Raw genomic sequence first — 6,741 nt, forward strand, 5'->3', positions numbered from 1 at the left:
GGGCACTTCTCTCAGAACTGGGACCTGGGTCCTCTCCCTGGGAGGAGCTGGGCTCACTGACTGCCCCCCCCCACCCCAAACAAGACTGTTTAGTAGAGTTTACTGATGCACCTTTCATCACCTGCCCATCAGGCCCCAGCAGCTGAGCCCAGCTATTCTTCCATGGGGACAGGGCAAGTGGGCCTGGTTTTGAGGGGTTGGGGTGGGGACGGGGGCACCTGTCTGTGTTAAGTCATTCCTGGGAGGGCCAGAGCCCATGGCAAGCAGTCTGTCCGTGTCTCTGAACAGTGAGGGTCTTTAGTGTCACGTGTCCCTTCCCTCACACCTGTCTCAATGAGGGGCTCACCACACCAGGTCACTCCAGACTCACCCTTCTGACCACCAGCTCCCCGTCCTCTACCGGCAGCCAGCACAGCCCCAGCCCAGCCACCAGCCTCCCAGCCTCTCTCTGCCTGCCCCTTGCAGCCTCGGCCCCCAGGGTGACAGCTGCCAGCAGTGGCCAGCAACAAGGGCAGGACAGTGTGACCTTCGGCAAATCATTCACCCCAAATTTTAACTGTGAAACCCACCCTCTGCTAAGCAGGACACATGGACATGGAACCTCCCCTTGTCAGACCCTTCCTCCCGATGCAGGAACTGCCTGTCCTCCAAGTCCAGCTCCAGCCACCTGCTCCAACAAGAAAGTCAGTCAGTGGCCCACCTGCTCCCGCAGGCAACCAGGATCCTAATGTCTAGCACCACAGATTAATGCCTACTCTAGAATTTCATATGGATGGACTTCAACAACATGTGTCCTTTTGCGTCTGGATCCTTTCATTTGACATTGTAACTGAGCTTGTCTGCACTGCTCCATGCATCAGGAGGCCATTCTTGTTCATGGCTGTGTAATAGTCCATTCACAGTTATATGCGTGTGTGTGTGTGCCTAGTGTGTGCACACATCTGTGTGCCTGTGTTGGTAGGAGGTTGTACCACCTTTCAAACATGTTCTAGCTCATCACTGAGTTCACAAGTTGTTGGCACCTGCAGAATCAGCCCCCATTTGGGCCCCGCATTCCCCCCCCCATCCTATACTGCTTGGTCTGCTTGTGCTGCGGATCTCGCCCCATCAAGTCCGTGGGCAGCTCCCTCTGGAGCCCCAAGGCAGCGAGGAGAGGCCACAGGCCTCAGAGACTGCACGGGTGTCTCAGTTGTGAGCGGCAGCACTGGGTTTGTGTCTTGTAACACTTGTGCAACTGCATTGATGCAGAAGCTGGCCTGGGGGCTGGCCCCAGCCCAGAGCTGCCCTCTGGGAGTTCCCGCTCAACCTCGGTATCAAGCCTCAGCCGGGAGTGAGAATGGCCCCAGGCCTTAGCAATGATCTCAGCATTGATCCGGGAAGGCAAAGAAAGAGCTCTCCAGCCCCTGGGCGGGCCCAAATCTCCGAGGCAAAAGAAAGCATCACTGCTTGAAGTCAGACTGCAGACAGGGCCCAAGGAGGGGCTGCAGCTGGCAGCGTCTGGTAGGATGGAACCAGGCGCCAGGTCACCGATCTGCTCCTTTTTGTCCAGCCAAACTCTCCGCCTGCTGGAACCTCCTATGCACGTGCCTCAGGGGACCCATGGGGGTCAGGGAGCCCGGTGCCCCCCGACCCAGAGCTGGGGGACTCGAATACCTTGCCCAGGCGAAGAAGAGCAGGAGGGGCCTGGGAGCCAGAGAGGAGACCAGCAGTCATCCAAGAAGCACCGATGGAGGCCTGGAGCAGGCAGCAGCGGGACGGAGAAACAGATTCGGGCTAAACAAGTTGTAGAGATTAAAAAGGTCAGTATGTGATGCTAGAGCAGGGAGTGAAGAGAGAGAAAGGGGCATCAAAAATCTGGCTTGAGCCACAAGACAGGCTGCTGGCTCACTCCTCTGCTCCTTGAGCTCATTTCCTCATCTGTACCACATTTCTGGAGTGCTATCTCAGTGTCCTTTTGAGCTCCTCATCCCTGACTTCCCCGTGTGTGTCTGACGCACGTGTTAATAAACTCCTGTCTGCTTTGCTCTCTGTACTCGTCTCTTGTCCATCTCATCTGCAGAGCAGCAGGTAGAGAACCTAAGAGGACAGAAGGAAGAAGACGTTTCCTCTCCTGCATCACCGACGGGCATCTCCGTAGGGAACCCCAGGCCCGCAAATCCCCTGCCTGGAAGGGGAATGACAGTCCAGGGTAGGGGTTTCACTCCCAGACCTCTGGGGCTCCATCTCCCTGGCACTACAGGGATCTCCCTGGATAAGGAAGAGCCATTCTCAGAGTGGGGTCCCCACAGCAGCAGAGCCCCATCTGGGAACTTGTTGGAGACGTTTCCGGCCTGTCCCAGGCCTGCCGCGGCAGAAGGTGAGGCTTCTGATGCACTCACCGCTCGCAGCCCACTGCCTGCCTTTGGTGGGCCCTCTGGCTGAGACTGGTTACTGCATTTCTTAACCATGGGGGAAGGAATCGAAAGAGGAGTCGTATTTCATATCATGGGAAAATACTATGAAATTCAAATGTCAGTGTCCATAAATGAGGTTTTATTGGAACACACTCCCTAATAGCTAATGGATTTTATTGGAAGCCACTAGTGTATATGCTGTCTCCAGTGGCTTTTGTCCCACGGCCACAGCGCCAGCAGCTTCGACAGAGACCTCACAGCCTGCACATTTCTGAAATATTTACTCACACATCCTTTGCAGACAGAGTTTGCCTTCCCTGCCTCCCAGCAGCAAGTCGGTCCCCAAACGGAAACTGCAGGGCCCTGAGCCGGGGCCCGTGAATTAAAGAAGGCTGCGTGCACTTGGATGTGAAAACTTTACATTTCCACATTGCTTGACCTCCAAGAGAAAGTTAGCCTTCCCTTCCTTTTATGATGGAGGCAACTAAGGGCGGTCCTTGCACCACCCACAGAATGGGGGGCATCGCCCTGTCCCTCGGTGCTGCTGAGAGCTCAGCCCCCAGGGAAGATGGCAGCAGGGAAGCCCCCTGGGCATGGGTGGAGGTGCTCTCTGTCAGGGGTGTCACTCCTACGGTGAGGACTGTGTGTCAACGAAATGGGTTTCCCATGTAACCTTATGTGTTTTTTCTTGTGCATTTCAAAATTTTACTTGAATTTGTTTTTATAGCACAGAAGACTGTAAAAGCCTGTGTGCGGCGGGTCCCTACACCCCAAGGCTGGAGATCTGCAGGGATACAGCTGACAGCAGCCCTGCTGACAGCTGACCTATGGGGTCCTTTGACAGCTGCAGGAGAGTCACAGGTTGATTGAGCACTACTCCACTGACTAAGCGCCTACTGGGTGCCTGATCTCGACATTCTGGGCGCTGGGCACAGCCGTGAACCAGGGAGAACAACGGTGCTTGCTCTCCAGAGGCTGACATTGCAGGAGGGAGATGCAGTGAGGCTGCGACACAGCCTGAGAGCCGCTGAGTGCCAGGAAAGGGGGCTGGGCCCCGCCATGGTCTTCCCTGCCCCTCCCCACATCCCACCCCCAACAAGCTGTTTCCTTTTCCTTCTTGTGCTCTCTCCCACTGCAGGGCCTTGGCTTGTGTCAGCCCCTTACCCTGGGAACTTCTCACATGGAAAAGTCCAACTCATCCCTTAGATCTCAGAAAAAATGTCACTTCCTTGGGGGACCCACCTTGGTTCCCCTAATCAGGCCTCCCCTGCTTCTCCTCCCGTGGCACCCTGCATGTGTCCCTTTACCACTCAGGGATCGCTCCATACTACCACTGCTTGGCACAGTCGGCTCTGCCCAAGCTGAGTCAGTGGGAAGAAGTGAGGGCTGTAGGTTGGTGAGACCCGCAGACCCCTCTGCGGAGGAGGCCCACTGGACCTGTACTCCATCCTCCCAAGCATCCATGAGGCAAATACACATGAAGCACATACCACAGCCTGCACTGGAGACCCAGCAGCGAGTGAAAGAGATGACAATCCCCTGCCTTCACGGATTACCTTACCCTGGGACAGGGAAGGCTTAGGCTGGAACAAGGAGGAGGTAGATCTGAAGGGGACGTGCTCTGGGCAGAGGAATAACATATGCAAAGGTCCTGGGGTGAAGAGAAAAATGTAGTGTTCTCAAAGCACTATAAGGAGGTGAGGTGCCTAGAGCAGAGGGGCAGGGGGAAAGGGAGAAGAGGATTAGCTGGGTGAGGTCAGGCCAAGATGGAACAGGACTTCAGAGGCTGGAAAAGCAGTTGGGTTTATTTTCAGTGGAGCAGAAAGCCAGGGAGGGCTGCAGGCAGTGGGGTTACAGGGCCTGATTCTGACTTTAAGACCACCCTGGTGCTGGGTGGATGGTGGGCTGTAGTATGATGGGGTACACCCTTTGAAGCCCCCCACTATTCCTGGGTTGCAGACAGCTCTGATCTTGGCGCCTCCACACTGAGGGAAAACCCAGATTCCCTACCGAGTCATTGAGGCCCTCTACTGCAGAAGATGAACTTTTGAAAGGATAAACTGAGTCCAGGGCAGGCCCTCTGGCAGGGCTATCATCCCTCCACTGGCTGAGAAGCTAAGCCCCACACTGGCCGCTGTGGGGCAGAAGAGGGCCCAGAGCAGTTCAGTGCCTGTGAGGGTAGTAGCATCTGGGTCAAATGAAGGAGCGCTTGGGGACCCAGGCCTGGATCGGATCCCAGATCCGATAACCCACCTCCATGGAAAGTCCCTTAGTGTCCCTGGACTGATTTCCTCTAAAACAGGTGCACCCGGTCCTTCAGGGACGTCCCATGTGAACTCAGGGAGTGCTCGACAAACGCTCATCACTGAGTTCTCCACCCCCTTCCCCCTTTCTACCTTTTTTAAAGCAGATTCAGAGTTGGACTCATCTCATCCTCAGGGAGGCAGGAAAGCGCAGGGTAAGCTATGGGCTCACTGCACCCACGCTGGTGTCACAACAGGAGCCACCTTCATGGGCTCCCACCCCACCTCTAGGGCTCCAGCCCAGTATGTGCTAGGCGGCTGCTGAGTCCCTTCTTGCTCCTTCTCGTTCTTTCCACAAGGGTGAGAGCATATCTTATGAATAACCCCCCACCCCTTTTTTTTATATAGACAGGGAGACTGAGAGCACAGGGGAAAAGGAATCCAGTACAGGTCACCAAGCAAGAGAGTGACCTGGGGTCTGACTGAAGGTCACAGGCAGGACAACAGGTACCTCAAGACTGCTGAACTCTAGTGCCACCTGATTGGAGTCATAGACATTTATCCTGTGCTGACTGGGGCCCCTCACCTGTCTGGGGGAACTAGTGCTCAGGGGACTGAGCAGAGGCCGTAGCTCATTGGCCCCAACTGGCTTAGACTCCAGTATTGGGGTATCTAGGAGGGCTCTGGGACTAGGAGCAGGGATCCCCACCCCCACCCCCAGATCAAGCCAACCACCTTCAGGGTCTTCCTGTCTCCAGGTTCAACCCAGACGAACAACTTCCAAGAAGCCATTGTGACCTGCCCCCGGCCCCTCCCGACCTCCTGTCCTTCATCCCTGCATGGCACCTCTGCCAGAGCTCCTTATCCTGAATCATCTCCTGAATCCTACAGAATGAAGCGTCCCCGGGGTCCTTCACTGATGCAGAGAAGTTCTCCAGTGAGGGAACGAGCTGGGGCAAAGGAAAGAATTTTCTCCCTGTGGGCCTCTGCCGGAAGGCCACTGACACCCCAGAGACTAAGTGCTTGGTACAGATAAAATCCCCCTTTCCCCTAGATGGGCCTCACGTATCTTCCTCCCTGTGTGTCCTCTTGTCCCTGCCGGCGGCCCCTGTCTGCCCTGTGGCCCTCCTCATCCCGGCTTCACCAGGGAGAACACCACTTCAATTCCTCCCTGTCACCGAGCCAGGCTGGAGTAGGGGTCCTCGGGCCCTCTGCCTGCCCACCGCGGCTTTCTGTCCTGTCACCGTGGTGAGAACCAGGGCTGCTGGCGGAGTCTCCCACGATGGAGTCCTCGGAAAGAGCGACCACTCTCCCACACGCAGCACACAGCCGCATATGGACGCATGCCCTGAATCTCAGCAGAAGGAAGTAAAAGGGGGGCGTGTGGGCCCAGGGAGGACAGGGAAGTGGCCCAAGGTCACACAGCTGGGGAAGTATCACATCCAGCACGAGGAGATGGGAGGGCGCACTCCAGGGCCTGTGCAGGAGAGGGTGTGCGGTCACAGGGGCCCGCAGGGGCGTGTCCCAGCTGGAGGAACTTGCTGGGGTCTGCAAGAGGGCGGGGCTCTGTCCTCTCTCCCAGGGCTCCCACAGGACCCACCCCCACCCTGGCCCCCCAGGCCCTGGGTCACAGTGGGCTGACCGAGCCTAAGAACACCAGGCAGGGATTTTCAAACACACATCTCCACACGGTGGCACTCAAAGAGATCAAAATGCATTTAATGTGGTCTAGTCTCGTGGCCTATGTCTTTAGATACCGCTATGTATTGAAAATAACATGAAAATTCTCCAGTTTCACCATTTAAAATAGATTTGACATTCTATGACCTCACGCAGGGCAGACACCCCTGTGCAGGGGCCTCCTTCCCATCAGGCCCCCGCTCCCGCCCCCCGGACCCCGCCGGGACCCTTGGGCAGGCAGGGACCAGGGGGCACAGCACCAGCAGGGCACGGGGGGCGGCCACCATGTCCCAAGCAGCACGCGCAGGCGTGCACGCAGACACACCACTTCCACAGACGTTCGTGTGCACACACTCCTGGGACCCACGCGCCCATGCATACAGCCCCCAGCAAGCAGGCACCAGCCCTGTGCACCAAATGCACCA

Source organism: Enhydra lutris, unplaced genomic scaffold, assembly GCF_002288905.1.
Source record: "Enhydra lutris kenyoni isolate GAN:26980312 unplaced genomic scaffold, ASM228890v2 scaffoldscaffold97, whole genome shotgun sequence".
Lineage (NCBI taxonomy): Eukaryota > Metazoa > Chordata > Mammalia > Carnivora > Mustelidae > Enhydra > Enhydra lutris.